The 21,976-nt window shown below is 39.7% G+C and overlaps 1 pseudogene; it reads right to left on the bottom strand.

Annotated features, from left to right (window-relative positions):
- Positions 1-2,210: 2,210 nt before the first annotated feature.
- Positions 2,211-2,328, bottom strand: LOC136867501 (5S ribosomal RNA; annotated as a pseudogene).
- Positions 2,329-21,976: the final 19,648 nt, after the last annotated feature.

Here is a 21,976-nt window from a genome sequence, read left to right as displayed (position 1 = left end):
TTAGCGTGCTGGTCTTGGTCACAGGGGTCCCGGCTTCGATTCCCGGCAGGGTCTGGAATTTGAAGCATCATTGGTTAATTTTTCCGGCAAGAGGGCTGGGTGTATGCGTCGTCTTTATCATCATTAAATCCTCATTACGACGCGCAGATTGCCTACGGGCGTCAAATAAAAGGACCTGCATCTGGCGAGCCGAACTTGTCTTCGGACACTCGCGGCACTAAAAAAAGCCATACACCATTTCATTTACCCACCCAATCTCATTACGTTCTGAAATGGATACAAGTTTTTCGCATGTCGGGCACTGATACGTGCAGACTACGCTGCACCATTTCAACAATTTGTCGCTGTTCCTGCGTCATATTGTGCAACGAAAATATCGTCCCTCGAAATTATTACGTGTTATTCGCTCACGCACAACATGTAAAAATCGCCTCTCATTTCGTGAGAATGAAGGTGGCGTTACTCGTATCTGATTCATGATCTGCTTCCGTTTAACATTTTCTTGGTGTACGGTAGGTTGTTCGTGTTGGAACAATTGACATCCGTTTTTGGCAGAACCGTAGAATTAAGAGTTTAAAAAAGTATATTAATGTACAACAGTAACTAGACACAGTCGTGTCGTGATGCAATCACGTTTTGAATTTACGATTACTATGAAGTAGAATGTAATGTGAGACTGTCTTGTAATGGCAACCTTGAGAATTCTGAAGGGGTCTACTTCGTTATTTCTGAAGGACACAATACCGAATTGTAATTTATTATTTCAACTGTACTGGATTAGTTTCTGAAATAAGTAGTTAGCCACAAAATATATCTTACGGAATTATAGGTTTCGAAATGTAGGGAGTATGGTTTTAGATCCGACGGAAATCATTAGGTGGCTGGCTAATGCCATGGACATTGAATTGCTTTAATATCTATAAAGAAGCGAATACATGCAAAATTACTAAGCGAGATGACCACGCAATACTGGCTACCGTCAGTAGCTGTGAAGGTCTTTTTCCGTCGTTCTCCGTTTCTACGTCAGGGGAATGCTAGGATTGTACATCAACTAAGGCCATGGTCCCCTCCTTCTCACTCCTAAATCTGGTTCCAGATCTTAAATTTCTTATTTTTTCCTACATTGGATTACACTTATTTCTATTGCCGCCACTGGTTTTGTTTCATCACTAATATACTTGCGTATGTGTGTGCGTGCGTGTATGTTTATATAAAAAACATATGTTCAAGGACGTTTCTCAAATCATTCTCTTACCTTTCCCTGAGCCTTACACTATTCCTTTTCCTTCTTAGATTCACCTACTTCTTTCCCTTGAATTTAAACAGATCTGTGTCAGTCTTTAGTTATAAAGTGCCCTTAAGTTGGCTTAACAAACCCTAAATTCCTGTTACAAAATTGCCAGTAGTATACGTTCCTTGCTACTAAATATTCGTGATTTTTTGGGGGGGTTATGAATGAAGCCATATTTTTCAGTGTAGACATAGTTATATGTAACACAAACTTTTCCGTCTGTCAAACTCACAGCAATTACAATATAAATTATAACACTATAAACATACCAGCAAAATACAACTATTATACAATAAATGACATGTTTCGTTCTACAAGAACACCCTCAGACTCAATAAAATCACTTAAAACATGCTCTTAGCCTATATGTACAGTATTGTTTTCATTGTATTTTACAGGTATGCTTACGATGTTATATTTTCTATTGTAATTGCTGTGTGTTTGACAAACTGAAAAGTTTTTGTTACATTTACATACACTATATATTCGTATGATAATCCAGAGTCAGTAAATCACGAAATATTTTTCTGAAAACTGCTTCTAACTGCTAACCAACAAACAAACCCATGTGGAATTATTATTATTATTATTATTATTATTATTATTATTATTATTATTATTATTATTATTATTATTATTATTATTATTATTATTATTATTATTATTATTATTATTATTATTAATTTACTTGTTTACGGCCATTTGAAACAAAGTTTAGCAACAAACACGCATTACTGGAAGCCTTCTTTGTAGCTCAAAACCCTTGCATTCTTTCACTGGCAGGCTGTCTTCTTTCTTCTGTGCATCCCCTATTCAGTTTCTGTTTGTCATGGAAGCCTCTAAAGTTGTCTATTTTTTTAAACGCTCTTTATTTGGGGTGTCCTTCTAAGAAGATCTTTTGTCCCTAAATAGGGATTTGAGCCATCGACACGTGGTATTCCAAGCGGTCACCCATTCAAATACGGATCACGCCCAATATTGCTTAACTGCGGTGATTGGACGAGAACCGGTGTATTCAACATGGTGTGGCCATTGGCTAAAGTGGTCTATCACTGATGTATGCTCGTTCGGCTTAGGATGTTTTCCCGATGTAATCCAGACTGATCAAGATCCACCTCCCTGAACTGTTTGTCGGAAACTACTGTCGGAGTCTACTGTCAACTGTTTTAAAAATGTTTTTTCACAATCTTCTCATCCTTACTAAACAGATCGCCGGGCTGAGTGGCTCAGACGGTTAAGGCGCTGGCCTTCTAACCCCAACTTGACAGGTTCGATCCTGGCTCAGTCCGGTGGTATTTGAAGGTGCTCAAATACGACAGCCTCGTGTCGGTAGATTTACTGGCACGTAAAAGAACTCCTGCGGGACTAAATTCCGGCACCTCGGCGTCTCCGAAGACCGTAAAAGTAGTCAGTGGGACGTAAAACAAATAACATTATTATTATTATTATTATTATTATTATTATTATTATTATTATTATTATTATTATTATTATTATTATTATTATTATTATTATTATAAACAGATCCCCATAAAATTTTAGTTTTCTTTTTCTCATTGACTCAATCTCTCGCATGTTGAATTATTATATTTTGTTGTTGTTTCATGTAAGTGGCTTGAGAACGCTTTATTATTGGTCTCATGTGCTAAGTACGCACGAAGTTTTTAATGATATATTGCTTCGTTGAGATATCTGAAGTTACTATTACGGTCGTGGCATATATGTGTCCCATTGGGAAACTAGGACAACTTCTGGGATTGCTTAGAATGACAACTCTTTAACTATTTTTGCACTCAGATATGTTACCTGAGACGGAATACATCCCATTTTACTCCATAAGACCAATCGTAAATCTGTAGTAAAGCAGCGAATCGAACTGGGGACATCCGAATGAGTAATTAGGTTACGGTGTCACCCTCCCACTCTATCACTCTGTCTCTCACTGCATTATGATGAGCACATAATTAATTCAGAAACAGCAAACAGGCTTCCCTGTTCTGATATCGAAAACCACGACAGCTCTAAGTCATGACGCATATATTGGTTGTTTCACGTAACTGAATACAGAACCAAACATTATGGCCCACTATTAACTAATCATTTTCATGCTATTATTTTAATCTTCTGAATAGATCGTCAAACTTTTCCTCTCCTCACTGTAGTGAAGAAGACCTAAGAGAAACTATGGAGAAATGAGCTCAAACCTAAATTTAAAAATTAAAGATAAGTATCCTCATTGCAAGCTAGCTAAACACATATTAAATTAATTATAGAGAGCCGGAAGTTGCCTTGTCCGTTTAAAGTCAGATATATGCCTGTCAGACAGCACGAAGCGCCTCTGAAGGAGAAGTATATTTAATTTGTCTCTACCAGGCTTATCTACATTTTGCATTGCTTCATGTTCACATATTCTTTCAGTTTCACTTAATATCATAACAAGTATGTTTATTTATAGGTAGACTATGTTCTCTGAATGAAATATTAGATTCTATAACTAGTTTGGTCGTCCTAAGAGGCCAACCGAAGAAATGCATTTAGACCGATGTAAAATTAACGTTTCATCCATTTCACTTATCATTTCTCTTACCTCTGATAATCCTTTAACCTATTTCTAAAGTACTGGTGGTGGTAACTTCTCCCATAATTGTATCAACTCCTTTCTTCTCCGTCTTCTTAATCCACCACATTTTCTCAAATCCTAGTTAGATCGTAGGTGCGAACTGTATCGTACTTGTGGAATTGGTTGCGTTTTGCGACTAGATGCCCTTCTTGAAACCAACCCTATGTGGAGGAATGTACTCACTAGAACCTATTTCTGTGGTGGTTCATATGATGAGGCGAAAATTGTGATACGTACAACACTCAGATGCGAATTAATTCTTCTCCAGACGGAAATCGAACCCAGCGCCTTCTGGAACGAAAGCCACAACTCTGACCATTCAGTGAAGAAGCCAGATCAGTCTCATACTACCATATTATTTTATTACACGGAACAAAGAATCGGAGTCGGCCTTTATGTACTAGAAGTAATTCGATTCTATAACAACAGATTTCTATGGGTAGGACTGTCATGTTCTATTGCAAGTAGTTTGTGTCGTTCAGTAAAAAGTAACACTGCGCAGTCTCGGGGGGATTGCGTAAATAAGACCGATTACCCATGATTTTCCTCGGTAGCCATAACCAATTTCGCTTGGCTGACTGGCTCAGAGGGTTGAGGTCCTAGCCTTCTGACCCCAACTTGGCAGATTGATCCTGGCTGAATCCGGTGGTATTTGAAGATGCTCACATACCTCAGCCTCGTGAAGGTAGTTTTACTGGCACGTAAAAGAACTCCTGCGGGAATAAACTCCGGCACCTCGGCGTCTCCGAAAACCGTAAAAGTAGTTAGTGGGACGTAAAGCCAATAACGTTATTATAATAAGCAGTTCAACCAGACCGAGCTCGATAGCTGCAGTCCCTTAAGTGCGGCCAGTATCCAGTATTCGGGAGATAGTAGGTTCGAACCCCACTGTCGGCAGCCCTGAAAATGGTTTTCCGTGGTTTCCCCATTTTCACACCAGGCAAATGCTGGGGATGTACCTTAATTAAGGCCACGGCCGCTTCCTTCCCACTCCTAGCCTTATCCTGTCCCCTCGTCGCCATAAGACCTATCTGTGTCGGTGCGACGTAAAACAACTAGCAAAAAAGAAAAAATCAACCAGTAGGGCATTTCACGAGCGAGTTTAATGGAAAGAAGCTATACGAGGTGGCCTGTTCCGATATTCCTTTCGCAGTGAATTTTTACACGTAATAATAATAATAATAATAATAATAATAATAATAATAATAATAATAATAATAATAATAATAATAATAATAATGCGAATCAGCCCATGTAAGACCACGTACATTTATTAGATTACTTGTTTGCCATTCCTTCTGTCCAAATTTCTTTCCTTCCTTTGCTGTAGGCTTATTTTCTCACACCAAGCTTGTCGGCTTCGCGTTTCGGGGCATGTAGTAGTGATTTTATATTCGGGGGATGATTGGTTTGTCTACTGCCCTGAAGATGATTCTTTCTTAATTTCATATCAGGCCAATGCTTGGACTGTATGCTGAGATATTGTCCTGTCTCATCACCGCCATAAGTTCTGCCTGTGTCGGCGCGAAGGAAAAACAATTTTAATAGTAGTTTCCTCTCTTTGCTCCCACTTGTTCCAATCGTACTTTTCGGTTAATAATCTCGGTCAACTGGCCATTTGTGAAATTTGGATACGTAATGAAAAAAATGAAAATCTACAACTTAATGACTGTTTTCCAGTCATTGACCGGGTCAGGGATCGAACGAATGAAGCAGATATAGGCTATTAGTACGATGGGGTCGCCACTCCCAAAGTGATTTATTAATGACTGATAGATGCTATGAAATGAGAATGGAGAGTGTTGCTGGAATGAAAGATGGTAGGAAAAACCGGAGTACCCGGAGAAAAACCTGTCCCGCCTCCGCTTTGTCCAGCACAAATCTCACATGGAACGACCGGGATTTGAACCACGGTATCCAGCGGTGAGAGGCCGACGCGGTGCCATCTGAGCCACGAAGGCTCTTGGATACGTAATATCCATGTTTAATGTCTTCGCATATGATTTCTTTAAAATTAAGGCCGTCCACCGATCCACTTCAAAGTGCGTGATTTTGCTTTGCTCATAATTTGATATAATTCGACCGGGTAATTTGATTTCTGAGTCTGTCAGTGTCCATTCCCTTGATGAGTCTGTAAAATTGTAGACTTCGTATTTTAATCTGTGAATGTGTGTATATTGTTTGAATTTATATTTGTTTCTGAAAAAACTCAGTTATAAGCTTTATATTGTTTTTGTATCAGCGAGTGTGCAGACTTATTCTTCTTCTCCTCCTTTATTACTATTATCATCTATTACTTTCTAAATAATCTGTACATCTTAACTTATAAATGCTCTCTTCAGTTGATCATGTGAGTTGACACCTGTCTTCTTATTTTGACATCTAGTCTTCAACCTATTGTCCGCTGCCGCGTCGTACTTAAGCAGTAACTTCAGCATTACGTGTCGCAGGAATCTACTGCTAGCTTTATCTAGCTACACGACTGGTTCTCGTTCGCTGATCATTCTCTCTGTCTAGCAGCTTTATACATCCTCTCCTCCTCTCCCTACGCCGGGAAGGCGGTTCCTGGAAGTTTCGTGTCAGCAGCGGTATATCCATCGAGGCGTTTGCATGCGAGATATGATTGAGGTCATCACTTCTTGTACAAATGTTAGGAAAATAACCTTTAAACTTAAGCTTATCCTTTATTCTCGTTTCTTGCTGCACGTTCTCATTTCTAAATCCTTGCATACTGACTTCAGTGCCAACAGTTCAGTCACATGAATCAAAAATAGAAGATGCCACACTGTGTAAATGATTTCTTCCATTAGGACGCGTGATCCTACATTATAATATGACACTTCTCTATTAGAGCTTCCAGCCAAATAATTGAAGATTGAACAGTGATTTCTAACATTGTGTCCTTTAAATTGCCAGCATTCAAGGATGTAATTAGAATTCAATAAGTTCAATCGTACCTACGAACGGTATATCTTTATACAAGGTGTATCCGTGATGGTTACAAAGTTTCAGGGATGAGGACGACGGTGAACAGAACCATATTCCGGAAAATATCGAGTCAAAAGTTAAGCAACATTCTGCTCTTTTAAGTCCGTTTACCTGCACAAGTTACACAAGCTGTTCCATTTACAACAAATGTTCGAAATGGCGTCCCCCCGCATCAATGCAGGCATAGCTTCGTCGCACCAAGTTCTGTCGTACCCGTTCGAATATCCCCGGTGTCGTTTGAACAGCGTCGTAGGCAGCGAGAATTCTTGACAAGAGATCCTCTTCAGTCTCGACAGGTGCCTCATACACAAGGCTTTCACATGGGGTTTTAATCCTAACGTAAGGGGTTCAAACCCGACTGAGGTAGGTCGAACGGTCGGTGTTTAAAGGTGACTACCCTATGTAGCTGGTTTACGACACGTTAATGAACTACTGAGGGACGAAATTCCGACACTCCGGCGTCTGTCAAGAACGAAAGGATGTTAAATTGGATTATTAATAACTTTTCACTCGAACGTTTCCGGACTTACGGTTCCTTATCTCAAATTGATCCATTAGCCGTCCTTAATCATTACTAAAAATTTGTAACATATTCACGGATACATCCTGTATATACAGGCTGAACCCGAACTTCACCAGAAAACTTTCGAAGGTTGTTCAGGGATACTTTCTGAGTATATTGGTATGAGGGACCGCGGTGTGCAGTAGCTCATTACAGATTAATTGCATTTCGTTTGGTTTGTTACCCTTGTTAGCTTTGCATCTGTATTGCACTGAAAATAATAATAATAATAATAATAATACAATATTAATAATAATGTTATATGTTTTTTTACAAGTTACTTTACAATGCACCGATACAGTTGGTCTTATAACGACGACGGGACAGGAAAGGGCTAGGAATGGGAAGGGCGCGGCGCTGGCCTTAATTAAGGTACATTTGCCTGGTGTAAAAATGGGGAAACCACAGAAAATCATCTTCAAGTCTGCCGACAGTGAGGATTGAACCCGCTATCTCCCGAATACTGGATACAGGCCGCACTTAAGAGACTGCAACTATCGAGATCGGTGTTATTTGTTTTACGTCCGTTCTAATTAATAGTTCCGATTATCGGAATTTTATCCCACAGGAGTTGTTTAATGTGCCGAAGCCAACGACACGGAGTTGTTACCTTTAAAACACCCTTTACTGTACAGTACACTAACAGGACAGATGGAACACACTATGCTGAAAGTGTACGTTTTACGTCTTAGAGTTATTGCATTACTCTGTTTTTGTTAACTGTTTTTTAACTGTCGTGAAGGTATAATTCCATTATTAGTCTGTGGTGAGCCACCGGAGACCACGGGTCCCTTATACCAATATACTCAGAATGTGTCGCTGAACAACCTTAGAAAATTTGTTCCTCAGAACTGATATGAAATCTAAACCGCTGAGTGGAATTTCATGAACAGTTACTCAAACATTCTCAGGATCTGTAACATAGCGAGCTATGTTTTATTTCAAAATATAGAACTGAAAATATCCTATACAGTTTGCGAATTTGTCACATTTCCCAGCCAAGGTACCACGGTTATGTGAACATATTAATAAGATTATTGGTATGAAGGCGATAGCCAACATTTTGATAGTCTTTGACTTGCCGAGCGTGGTGAAAATATGTTGGCCTGTACAGAAGTTTCCTACACCGAGGATATTCAGTAGTAATTTTTTATTTCGTAACTGACCTCGAATTTCTAACTTCAAGAGCGTCCGGCCCTGCGGTGTAGGGGGCAACGCGTCCGCCTGTCACCCGGCGGCCCGGATTCGATTCCCTGCCCTGGGGACTGGGTATTCGTGTCGTCCTTAACGTTCCTTTCCTCACATTCAATACTCTACACTTCCTCCATTCCAATTACACGCTGGTTCATATCACATGGTGCAAGTAGGGGAAAAATATCTCTATAGGTCGACGCCCCGAGCAAATAGCAAAAACAAACACACACGCAAAAAAAGAAACTTCATGTGCGCTAAAAGTTCAAAAGCTAATCCGAAGTCTGGGAGAAATGAAAGTAAAGTTATGAGTTCCGTTATTTTTTAGTTTTAAATTTTCAAATGCAATAGAAATTTGAAATTTGAGCCATAATAACTTAAATGTGACTAGATTTGGCCAATAATGGTACCAAACACATACCAGTAGGTTTTAAAATAATCCAAAGTTGAAGTGTTACACCAAATTTACAAGAATACAGAATTTTGGGATATTTTTATGTAGCCGTATAGCAAACAAATAGCTGACAAACTATCAGATGAAAACTATTTTTACATCGATTTGTTTCCTGACCGACTTTGCTCTACGGGAGTAAAACGCTGGTTGGACTCATGATACCGTCCTCATAAGTAACAGGTAGGAACATAGCGCCAAAGATTGATGGTACAAACAAGTGGGAAGAATGGCAGGATGGTGTTCGAAATGAGGAAATAAAGGCTAAGTTAGGAATAATTAATCTATTAGTATTACGTCGCACTAACTACTTCTACGGGTCTCGGAGATATAGAGGCTAATGTATTTGAGCAATTACAAATACCATCGTACTGAGCCAGGACCGAATGTGCCAAATTAGGCTCAGAAGGCTAGCTCTCTACTGTCTGAGCTACTCAGCCCGGCAAGTTAGGAATAACCGTGACGTATGAGCTGTGCGTATCAACAGCTTCGGTGGTTGGATCATGTGGGCAAATGAAGCAGGAAAATGGATGGAGCATTGTAGGATCAGCGAAGTTGAGAAATACAAAGACTACGATGGTTAGACTCATTTCTTAATTATTTCATCACAAGAAGTGTGGAACTGAATGACGGGTACATTCTAATGTGCTTTGTTTCAAGATACTGACCTCGAAATATAATGAAATCTACTTAAATTCAGGTGGTTTCCCTTCATTTCTCTCTCAATCACGCCTAAAATATTAAAAATTTGCTATACAGACACGCGTTTCAGGTTCTCATTTTGAATAATTAAACCTTTGAAATGGTGGCCACCGGACGTGTTTCTTCCTCTTTTTAAATACTGCTGGGTCTTTTGTTGCTTGAAACACTAACTTGACTTCGACTTCAATAGAACAGGAAAGATAACTGGTCGGGCGAGTCCCTTGAAATAATTATCGATCTTTCTGAGTTTTTTCTTACAATTTGTTTTACGTCACACCGACACTGATAGGTCTTAAGGCGACGATGGGCGACGATGGGATATGAAAGGCCTAGGAGTGGTAAGGAAGCGACAGTGACATTAATGAATGTACAGCCCCAACATTGGCCTGGTGTGATAATGGGAAGCCACTTAGAACCATTTTAGGGCTGCCGACAGTGAGGTTCGAACCCACTATCTCCTGGATGCAGGCTCACAACGTTTCTGAGTTCTCTGATTGGGTTATGGCAGATTTTTTTTTACTGTTTAAAGGGATGGGTTTGAACTTAACTACTGACATGGGCCTATCATGGTCTGAAACTATGTTCATCCCCATTTTGATTGTGGCGTTCGTTATTTCGGGACTACCTTTGAGATATTATGACATGGTCTATTTTGAACTTTCCCATTGCTGTGTTTGGGGATCGTCATGAAGTTTGTTTTCTGGAAAATTACAAAAGTAGGTGGATCACGCAATGACGTGTCTTTATTATCGTTCCCATCGTAGTTGTGCGTTAAAATCACCCATTATGTTCTTGACGTGGTATTTCGGAATATTTGCCATTCTAGTACCAAGGCTGGTCTAAAATATATCTGTTGTCTCAGAATCGTCATGGTTTTGGTTGTCAGTCGGGTCGTGGAAGTTGATTAACGTACCGGCATAGTGAATAGAAATAGCAAGGAGAACACTTCGACTCGCTTCCCATTACAACAATGGATACGATGCTGAGAGTTTCCTCTGCAGCTCAACGATCGCTGTTGATGCATAGGTGGCATTGTTCATACCAGGTGCGTGCGTTTTTACTTGTCGCGAGACTAAAACTTCCAAATGTGGAACAAAACTGTGCTTACTAAAATATTTCTTCAATGTAAATCACGGTAATTTATTAATTAAATTGGCACGAAAAGTCACTTAAAATTTTCACAACATGTTTTAACGCAGTCGCAATGCATAACGTGAGCAAAAACCAGAAAACGAGAATAAAACCTGAAAATCGGGCACCATTGATCCAAGCGATAACTGAGAGTTAATCCACACGATCGGTGGAAAATCTGACCTTTAACAAGTGGAATTCCAGATCTACATTTAATTAAGATTATCCACCAGTCGGCTATCCTATCGGATATTGGAACATCCCTCAAATGTACCCTTAATAGAACCAAATGGACTATCAGTTGCTTAGGATAGGTTGCGAAATATTACTTGAAACATGGTATTCATTACAAGTTAACAGTAATCGTCACAATAAAAATAAAATTCCACCATGTATTGTCATCTCGTGACACCCTTAATTTACAGAGGAATCCAGTTGCTGAAACATGCATCACCCCAAACAGATGTTCAGAAGAAACCAACCACACTTGATTGGAGGGAATCTTACGTTACATCGTTCTGAAGGAACAAAACTGCGCAATGTAGGAAAAACATTAATTCATTACGCATTTAGAAGAAATCTCAAACACTGAAATTAAAGAAGAGTGATAAATCACTTGAAAATGTTCTTTTTAAACCAACATTCAGGTTATGAAACAGTTACGTCGTTAAATTTGTTAAATTACAAGTCCACAATATAAAACAAGCTAAAGTCCATCTTTCCAACTTTCTATAACTACGACTACAATTAAAAATATGTCTCGGCCGGGCTGAGTGGCTCAGACGGTTAAGGCGCTGGCCTTCTGACCCCAACTTGGCAGGTTCGATCCTGGCTCAGTGCGGTGGTATTTGAAGGTACTCAAATACGTCAGCCTCGTGTCGGTAGATTTACTGGCACGTAAAAGAACTCCTGCGGGACTAAATTCCGGCACCTCGGCGTCTCCGAAAACCGTACAAGAGTAGTTAGTGGGACGTAAAACAAATAACATTATTATTATTTAAAAATATGTCTACCTAAACTTGTCCCATTAAACCAAACTACAAGTGACCGGTAGATCTACGTCTCACATAAATAATGTGAATAACGAAAAATGAATATAAAATACATTAAGAGCTGACGAATCGAAACCGCATTCGTAGTGAAAATCCTACAAAAATCAACTAAGTGTCATCACAAGGCATAGTAATAGTATACCGGGCACCCGAACAATAAATTTTAACATAAAGACAAACAAATAGGAAACGAAAGATCATCGAACTTGATCACGCGCGGCTAAGCAGTAAGGATCAGTCTCCATTAGGCAGGTTTCCACGTGGGACAACCCTTACATTCATGCCGCTACTGATGCAACGCTATTATAGGAGCACCTTCTGGCTAGTAAGAATGATGCCGGAACATGGCCTGAATAGTACCTGCTAATACCTTTCACATTCGTATCCACTACGGCAAACACTAACATCGTTCAATTCGATTCGCAAAACTGCCTAACCTATGACTTGGCTATGAACAGACGACGTCCTAATCCTGTCGTTGCGCCAACGTTACAGTGTCTACTCATCCTTAAGTTATATAATACACGCGGCATGGTATCTACACATCATTCATACTCCCGGACGAAATTGAAACTTTAAACACAATGTCCGGATATTTAAATGTGATCCTCGTTGAGAATCTAACACATGAAGTGAAATTTGCTACAAAAATAAACCTCTAACCTGGAAATATTATTGTCTATTTCCTACAATAAAGCATGAAATCGAAATTAAACAACATATACGAATAGTTTAATCTATTCCTCAGACATGCAGTGAAGTTCGCTAAAAATAAACTCATCTGCCGTTTGACATGACGTAATATCACTGAGAACAATAATCACTACCATTATGATATTCACGGTATAACTCGATTGTGAGACTCCAAATGACCTACCATGTCAAAACGCCAATTATATATCGTCGTGAACTGTCCAGTGAAATACATTTTCATCAATCTACACAAGCTGAACTATCATTCTAATCAAATTCGTTTTTCACACCCGCAGTGCTTCTAGTCAGCGATATTTTCGTCTCGTTAAGAAACAGAATAGAATTGAATTTACAATAATTAAGTATTACCTTGACCGTGTGTCGGAATGTATTTTGCACATGAGGTCGGCTAGCACAAAATGCACTTCGCTGGTATCATCAGAAGCGTCACTTAGACTTTATTGCCCTTACCTACGGTCTTACATAAAATAGTAATCAGGGGAGATCATCAACTTTTACTTAAAATAGGCGTTACAACGCGCTCACTTGGATTTGACAACCTTTATATTCATCAATCGTTCTGGTTTGCTACAGGACATCGTTCCTCTTATGCAGCCTGTATCAGCAATATTTCATGTTAACCTATACACATGTCACAAAAATTGCTTTCCGTCGAAACACAAGGCCACTTGTCCTCGGCATCCTGCTTACTCTACATCACTCATAAAGTACAGACTTACTCTGCCTTTAACATCCTCCTAACTATTCTCATAATACTGTATTTCATTCCCATTAGTATCAATTTCCTTCTTGCTTGAAACTTTTTTAAATACAAGCGATCCCATGATGAAACAAATTTTTAATGATCTCACAATTAAACTTTCGAAACTTTTCCTGACCTCAGGAGCAAAATGGCATACTGTGATTTTCTGTATCACAAAATCACGGTAACAAAAAATTGAAGTTTCCCAAAAACGCCGACTTATGATTTTCTTCACTGACTTTCGATATAAATCGCAAATCTCGCCTTAAATTACTGCTGAACACATAATTCTACACCATCTCAAATTTATCCTTACGTGATTATTATTATTATTATTATTATTATTATTATTATTATTATTATTATTATTATTATTATTATTATTATTATTATTATTATATACTTCGCTGGGGCCATCAAGGACCACGTTAATTCTTGTTGCATTGGACACTGAACTTGGCCTTCTTTAGAGCCCAAATTTCCCTCATTCTTTGTGAGTGGGCCTGCTTACGCTCCTCTGTCCCAGGGGCACCGTGTCTTCTCTTCGGTTGCTCGTCTCGGTTTAGCCCGTTCGTCAATATTTTCTTGCGGAAGAGATCTCTGTTAAGGGCGTCTTCAGCTGAGATATGTAGCATTTGCAGGTCTTCTTTGGTATTTCTAAACCAGGAAATTGTGGTTTTGGGGTTTGAATCAAAAAAGTGAAAGATTTCTTTAGTTAACTTTCTTCCGTCCATTCTTTTCAGATGACCGTAAAATCGTGCCCTCTTTTTCTGATTGTGTCGGTAATTTTCCCTATTTTGCTGTAGACTTCCTTGTTGGATCTCTTTTGATGGATTCCATTTCTGTACTTTGATCCCAAGATTCGTCTCACAATTTTGCGTTCTCTTTTCTCCAGTTCTTCAAGGAGTCCTTTGTTGGCATTTAGAGACAGGGTTTCGGCTGCATATAGAACTACTGGCTTCAGAACTGTTTCATAGTGACGTAGCTTGGTGTTTTGGGAAAGGCATTTTTTGTTGTGGAGTGTGCGGGATATTTGGTAGGCTATTTCCAGTTTGCGTACTCGCTCTTGAAGAGCTTCTTTGTCCAGTTTTCATGATGATCTCACCCAGGTATTTGAATTTGTCTACTCGGGTGATATCCCCGTATTTTGTATGGAGTTTTGGTGGACCCTCTTTGATGTTAGTCATTACTTCTGTTTTCTCAAACGATATCTGCAAATCAGTTTGTTCGGCAATTTCCTTTAAAATTTCACCTTGAACTCTAGCGGTTTCTATGTCGTTTGAGAGAACAGCAATATCATCGGCAAATGCTAAGCAGTCTGTTGCAATCCCCTTGGATTTGGTTCCTATTCTCAATGGACTGTAGTTGGTTTCCTGTAATCTCACCCACCAGGTTCTGATGATCTTTTCAAGAACACATTTGATGAGTGTCGGGGATAGCCCTTCACCTTGTCGGACTCCTGTTTTGATGTCAAAGGAATGCGAGAGACATCCGTGGAACTTCACCTTGGATTTTGTATCGGTCAAGGGTGGCTCTAATTAAAGCCAGCAGTTTCAAATCAAGTCCAAATTCGTTTATGATGTTTAGCAGGACTTCCCGGTCAATGGAGTCGTACGCTTTCTTAAAGTCCACAAAGACAGACACATACTGCTTGGACCTTAGTGTACAATATCTGATGATCGTTTAGAGATTTTGGATATGTTCAGCTGTTGAGCGACCTTTTCTGAACCCTCCTTGGTATTCACCTATTTGATGTTCGACTTGTGCTTCCAAACGCTCCAGGATGGCAAGTGATAGAATTTTGTAAGTCACGGGTAGCAAAGATATTCCTCTGTAGTTGTTGATGTTCTTCATGCTGCCTTTTTTGTGTAATGGATGGATCAAAGCTATTTTCCAATCTTCGTGTAGGGTCTCCTTTTTCCAAATTTATTCTATTTGCTTTTGCAAGATATCAAGTGATTCCTCTGGGGCATATTTCCATAGTTCTGCTACTACTGAGTCTTCCCCCGGCGCTTTGTTATTTTTGAGACGGGCATTGTGGCGCTTGATTTCATCTCTGTCGGGTGGTCTGGAATCTGCCAGAATGCTGCAATTTTCTTCATTTGTGCCGTCCTTTCGCTCAAAGCATACAGATGGTGGTTTATAGCCAGTGAGTTTGCGTTTGAAGTTTCTGTAGTACTCTCTGCTTTCATTCTTCCTAAAGTTTTGTTCTATCTTTTCAATGAGAGATTTTTCGTATTTACGTTTCTCAGTTCTGAACACCCTAGCTGCTTGGGCACGTTGGGTTTGGTAGGTTAACCCAATCATTTTCTGATTTCGTAGAGTAGTACTGTTTCCACGCATTGAGTCTTTCTTGGAGGACTGATTCGCAAGTACCATTCCACCAGGCATGCTTTTTGCTTCTCTTGATTTCTGCAACGTCTTTGGCGGCCTCAACAAGGAGACTTTTGGCGTTGTTAAAGTCACAGTCGTTTGGTCTAGCCTTCTCCTGGAACTCCTCGACCCTTTGCCGAAGTTTATCATTGTCGAAGCGTGTGATCTGTTTGGCTATCTTCCTTGTGTTTGCGGGAATTGGTTTGAATTTGATAAGACATATATAATGATCTGAGGCCACATTGACGCCTTTCTTTACCTTGATATTCATAATCTCAGGGCTGTTTCTCCTGGAGATTGCAACATGAACAATCTGGAACTCTCCGAGAGCTTGGACGGGAGAACGCCAAGTCATTTGCTTTCTGGGTAGATGGCGAAAGTGGGTCGACATGACCTGCAAGTTGTGATTTTCACAAATGGACTCCAGTCTTTTGCCGTTGGGATTGGTTCTTTTGTGAGCAGGGTAATTTACTATAACTTTCTTGTACTCCTGTTCACGACCTAGTTGGGCATTGAAGTCACCCAAAAGAAGCTTGACATTGTATTTGGGGATTTTGTTTAATTTTTCATCTAGTAGGTCCCAGAAATTATCAACTTCGTCTGGATCAGACTTGTTCTTATCGTTTGTAGGAGCATGTGCGTTAACTAGGGCGTAGGTTTTGTTCGCGCATTTAATTGTGAGTATAGACAATCTGTCATTCACAGGTTCGAAATTTGCAACCGATTTAAGGATCTTGGTTCTAACAGCAAGCGCGGTTCCAAGCATCACAGCACCATTGAGGATTCCTCTTTGCGCTTTGCTCTTGAAAAATCGGTAGCCTTCGGATTCAAAAATCTCTTCATCTGGGTACCTTGCTTCCTGTAGGGCCATTATGGATATCTGATTTTCGTGAAGAGCTTTGGTGAGGGTTTTCAGCTTGCCAGTTTGTGTAAGTGAATTTATGTTGAAAGTTGCTAGAAAGGTTTTAGATTTTTGCCTGAGTTTTTGACTCTTCGGGGTACACCGAGACGCTCCGACTCGTCTCTTGCATGATGTCGAGTCTTCCCCAGAATCCGAACGAGACTCGTGCGCCGTGGCGTTCACGACGAGGGATTTATCCGAAGATTTACCCCCTGGGGTATGTTTCTTGAAATGTTGTGCCATCATGCTTTTTGACTTGACATTGCTTTGGACGGGTACCCATCCTTTTACAACTAGGGTTGTTAGCCCTAGAGGTTGCCTCAAGATGTTTTCTGGCTTCTGGTCATTTACCAGTCTTCGCCGTAACCCTGGCAAGGGACCAGTTTTTTTTCACGGTGGTATTTTATTTCCCTACTACCCTCTGACTCTGCTGGCGGCAGAGCCAGCGAACTTCCCCAATTCCAATGGGACGCGCCCGATGCAGGTAACCGGTAAATACCCACACGGGATTACTATTATTATTATTATTATTATTATTATTATTACTGGATAATTTAATATTTGATTTTATCACACTCGTAACGGTTATTTTATCGTTATCATTATTGTAAATTTCATCGGTCCGAACATTATTTCATTAATTTTCCTTGCAATATTTAACTTCACTTTTAAAAAATGTAAATAAATTTAAACACATTTTGAAGTCACGCGCGCTGACATAAATAATAGATAATTCGCCGCCACACTCTAATTACGACAAGACAAATCATCGTTGTCGCAACCTTTGAATTTACACACGCCACATATACAACGCGATGTTTTAATTAATTAAATTAATTTAAAGGAACAATCATTTATATCGTTAACTACAAAACGTAATATTTGAATTAGATAGACCTGTAATTGTAGTAGTTTGGCGTGGCATTATCTCGGCTTCATCATATTGGCCAACTCCGACTTAGCCCTTCATAATTGCAGGACACATTCTTTTCTTAAATATTATCTTATAAATACACAGATCCTGCATTCGTCTTGAAGCAATACGCATTCATTTTAATGAAAATTAAATAATAATTTTATTCTATCCACATATAATAGTTAAACCACCCCGCTTCGTATCGAGAAATCAACTGACGCACATCCCAAGCTTATCTCGGCCAGCCCACAACAGTTCTTCTTTACCAAAATAACCTTGTTCACAAGAATTCACAAGAGCTATCTATGAATCTGCTGTCACCCTACGCAGAAGTTCCGGAATCTCACAATTTATGATTATCCCCGACCGTGATAGATTGAAATGTCGTATGGCTTTTAGTGCCGGGATATCCCAGGACGGGTTCGGCTTGCCAGGTGCAGGTCTTACAATTTGACTCCCGTAGGCGACCTGCGCGTCGTGATGAGGATGAAATGATGATGAAGACAACACAAACACCCAGCCCCCGTGCCATTGGAATTAACCAGTTAAGGTTAAAAATCCCCGACCCGGCCGGGAATCGAACCCGGGACCCTCTGAACCGAAGGCCAGTACGCTGTCCGTTCAACCAACGGTGCAGACACCGTGATAGATGTAGTAACTACAATGTTTCAATAGCTAATTTTGTCTTCGTTTACCATTTACCACTTTGTAAAATATTCATTCCTCAAGCCAACTGGCTTTAGAGATTCTACAAGTCTATTTTGCCCACTTGAAGCCTTCTTCTTAATGTTGCCTGACGTAGGTTCACAGTCTCGGAACACAGAATGACGACTGATGCAGTTGGTTGAGGAGGGAGTATTTAAGCCTTTTCTAGGGACGCTCTGCTTGGCGTTATGTACTGTTGTGCAATAATCCCATTTGATGACCACAGTACCGATTTCTTCGAGACTCACCCCGGTAATTCCACCTATTTTTCAGTCATGGTGGTGTTTGCTGATTTTTCTTATTTCTTCAATGGGCGTAATTAATTAATTTCGTGCATCAGTGTTCCCGCGCATTTTGACTGCATATCCTTGACAGTATTGATGCCAACTTTTCTCCGAGACTAATTAAATACATTTCCTCCCTGTGGACTTTAGCTTCATCAAATATTTCCCCACATTCTCAATTACTTATTTCTTTGTTAACGACAGAGCCGTAATCTCTCGCAATGAGGGTCATTATCCACTATTTCATTATTAATTACCTGAGGTCTTCCGAAATGTTCCGACCTCGTTTGAATTGGTGGGCCTCCCGCAGTGAGTTGCCATGCCATGGAGCGCGAGATGAGCTTGCAATAAAGATGTGGATGCACTCCATCTTGTAGTTGAAATTTCAGCAAGGTAGAATAATTATGGGTTCAGTATTGAGCTCAATTTTGCTCCACCTCTAAAACACTTAGACTTTATGAAGGTTCACCCACAACATATTACTTCCATTTTTTTTAAACATCACAGCTCAGAGAAAAAAAAATACTTTTGTGTCTTCATAAGTTTCGGAATCACTAAGAGTAACCTTGAAAAGTACTCTGGAAATGGCGGAGTATTTGTGGAGCACAGGATTTAGGTAAGTCCTGATGGTAAATTTTAGTAAGGATCCTTTGGAGCGCCATTTCGGTATTTTTCTTTCCCTTAGTTGTGACTATCACCCTTCACTGTGGACGTTTTACATTTACACATGCTGCAGTCTGTGTACGAACCTACCAAACTCACCTCAAATTCGACGGCATACTGCGAGTCAGTGATAGATTCCCCTATCACCTCATTTGTTAGTCATATCCGAGCAATGGCTAAAGAAAGTGAACGCAAGAAGAAATTAAATAATCCGCAGAAGCTGAAATTAAAGAACAATAGTACTCATGGACTGGGAAAATGAAATAACTCTTCCTTACGAGGGAAACCTAACCAAAAAAAAAAGGAATTTAGTGTTTCACTTAGCAGGCTACATAGGAAGAAAAAGTGACGAATATGTCGACTGCTTAGATTGTGCTTACGCCCTTCGTAGTGAACAGCCACCCGAGCCTCAAATGGCCATATTTACTAGTCATTAAAGATTATAGCATGAAGAAAGGCATGCGGTACTTGAAATATCCATCACCATGTGTGTCTAGGTTGCTATTGTTTCGGAAAAATTGCGATCAGAGCAAAATTTATGGAGGATTATATATTTTTTCATATTAGCGGCATAGACTCTGGTTTTATACTGTAGTTCCCACATACTTTGTATTCAGCAGTAATTATAGAAGATATGTGCATGCGGTAAAATTAGTGTTTTATTACATGAAATGTCTCTTCTTCTTCCTTACGAAGGATACGAGGTATAAGGAAAGCGTTGCTATCATCCAAATCAGCGAAATTGTTCCCGAAGTTCTTCAAAGTTCCGAATAACCAACGCCTTCGTAGGTGGGTTAAATTTTTTGTGTATGTCGCAGATAATGTAACATGCATAATAGTTTCAATTATGTCTTATACTTTGTAATTCATTTCAGAATTACTGATGTTCAAATCTTTTCTGGGATAACATTAAGCCATAAAATTAGTGTGTTAACCAGCCTCCTACATTCAAACTTTCATCGAATATACACACATGGCACATGAGAGGAAATCATTCAAAGGTCATTCTGTCGAATGAAAGTCGTACAGTTTTTCTTTCGTGTACATTTTTTGCATTGGCGCGCCCGCTTATTGTACATTAAATGTCGCTTCTTCTTCCTTACGAAGGAAAGGGAAGATTTGCTATCGTCCAAATCAGCGAAATTGTTCCCGAAGTTCTCCAAAGTTTCGGACAACCAACGCCTTCGTGGGGGAGTTCAATTAACGCGAGCAGTTCGGTGGAGCCAAAGCTTCACTAGCGTAGTCTGCCGCCACCGCCTATTAAGTACGAGAGAGCACCCACTTTCCTTTTTTATACGCAATTGTACCGGTATACGTTCTGTTTGCACTGCACAGACATACTAGGCATAGCCTATCGTTTATATATTAAAAATTTGAGACTGACCTAAGGTATGAGGTGTTGAATGTAACGGCCATGCCGAGGATTAGGGTGTTCTTTATTACTTCCTTTGGGCTTTGCTCTTGAGAAAACGGTACATATCTGATCAGAAAATTTCTTCCTCTGGTAAGCGGATTTCATACAATGCTATTATGTCTATGGTGATTGTTTTCAAGGAGGGCATGATCAGTGGTTTAATTTTGCCGGTTTGTGTGAAAGAGTTTATGTTGAAGTATGCCAGAAAATTCTCAGATTTTGGTCTGAGTTTTCGTGACTGTTTGGAGATTCCAAGAGGCTCTTGTTCTTCTACATCTTAATGTCGGTATCCCCTTCAGAATCCCCTTGGGATGGGTGCGTCTCTTGTTGGAGATGGTATATCTCTGCAATAAATAACCACCTGGGGGTAATAGTTTGTTTCCGTTGTGTTATAAAGCTTGTAAATTTGAGTATGATTTGGAGAATTGCTCACTCCGAATGCAATCAGGATTCGTAGTCCTGAGGAGCTTGTATTGTTATTGAAGCATCCGTTTTACGACCTAATGGCAACCCTCCTTCTCTATCCTGGCTTGGAACCGGCAACAGCAGTTACTGACCAACTCAATCCACCAAGCAGTTATGCTGCTAGTGGAGTTCTATTATTATTATTATTATTATTATTATTATCATTATTATTATTATTATTATTATTATTATTATTATTATTATTATTATTAATAATATTATCTTTCGAAATGAAGTTCAGCAGCTGGGGACATAAAACTAAGCCTAATACCGAGAGTTGGCTGTGCGGTTAAGGTCACGCAGCTGTGAGCTTGCATTCAGAAAATAGTGGTTTCGAACCCCACTGTCGACAGCCCTGAAGATGGTCTTACGTGGTTTTCCATTTTCTTACCAAGCAAACGCTGGGACTGTTCGTTAATTAAGGCTGCGGCCGCTTCCTTCCCACTTCTAGCTCTTTCCTATCCCATCGTCGCTGGAAGACATATCTGTGTCGGCGCGACGTAAAGCAAGTTTTTAAAAAAGAAAAAAAGAAGCAGCAGCTTGATATAAGACGATATATAAAGTAACAGCAGTTGCTACTTGCATGTGTTCGCTGGTAGACCTTCATAAAACAATTGAGATATAGCCTCAGTTAATAGAAAATATACTTCCATTTAAATGCAGGCTTCAATTGATTCAAGAAACTTTCTTAATTAAGATATGCAAATTTATCGCAGATCGTGTTTCTGCCACATCCCTCTTGTATCCGTATATTAGCGACTACAGTTTCCAGATACCATTTAAAAAGGAACTCTCTTGTATATTAATTCGT

This window comes from Anabrus simplex, chromosome 3 (genome assembly GCF_040414725.1).
Source record: "Anabrus simplex isolate iqAnaSimp1 chromosome 3, ASM4041472v1, whole genome shotgun sequence".
NCBI classification, from domain to species: Eukaryota; Metazoa; Arthropoda; class Insecta; order Orthoptera; family Tettigoniidae; genus Anabrus; species Anabrus simplex.
Note: the sequence above shows the minus strand (reverse complement) of the source record. Positions and strands in the feature narration are given on the sequence as shown.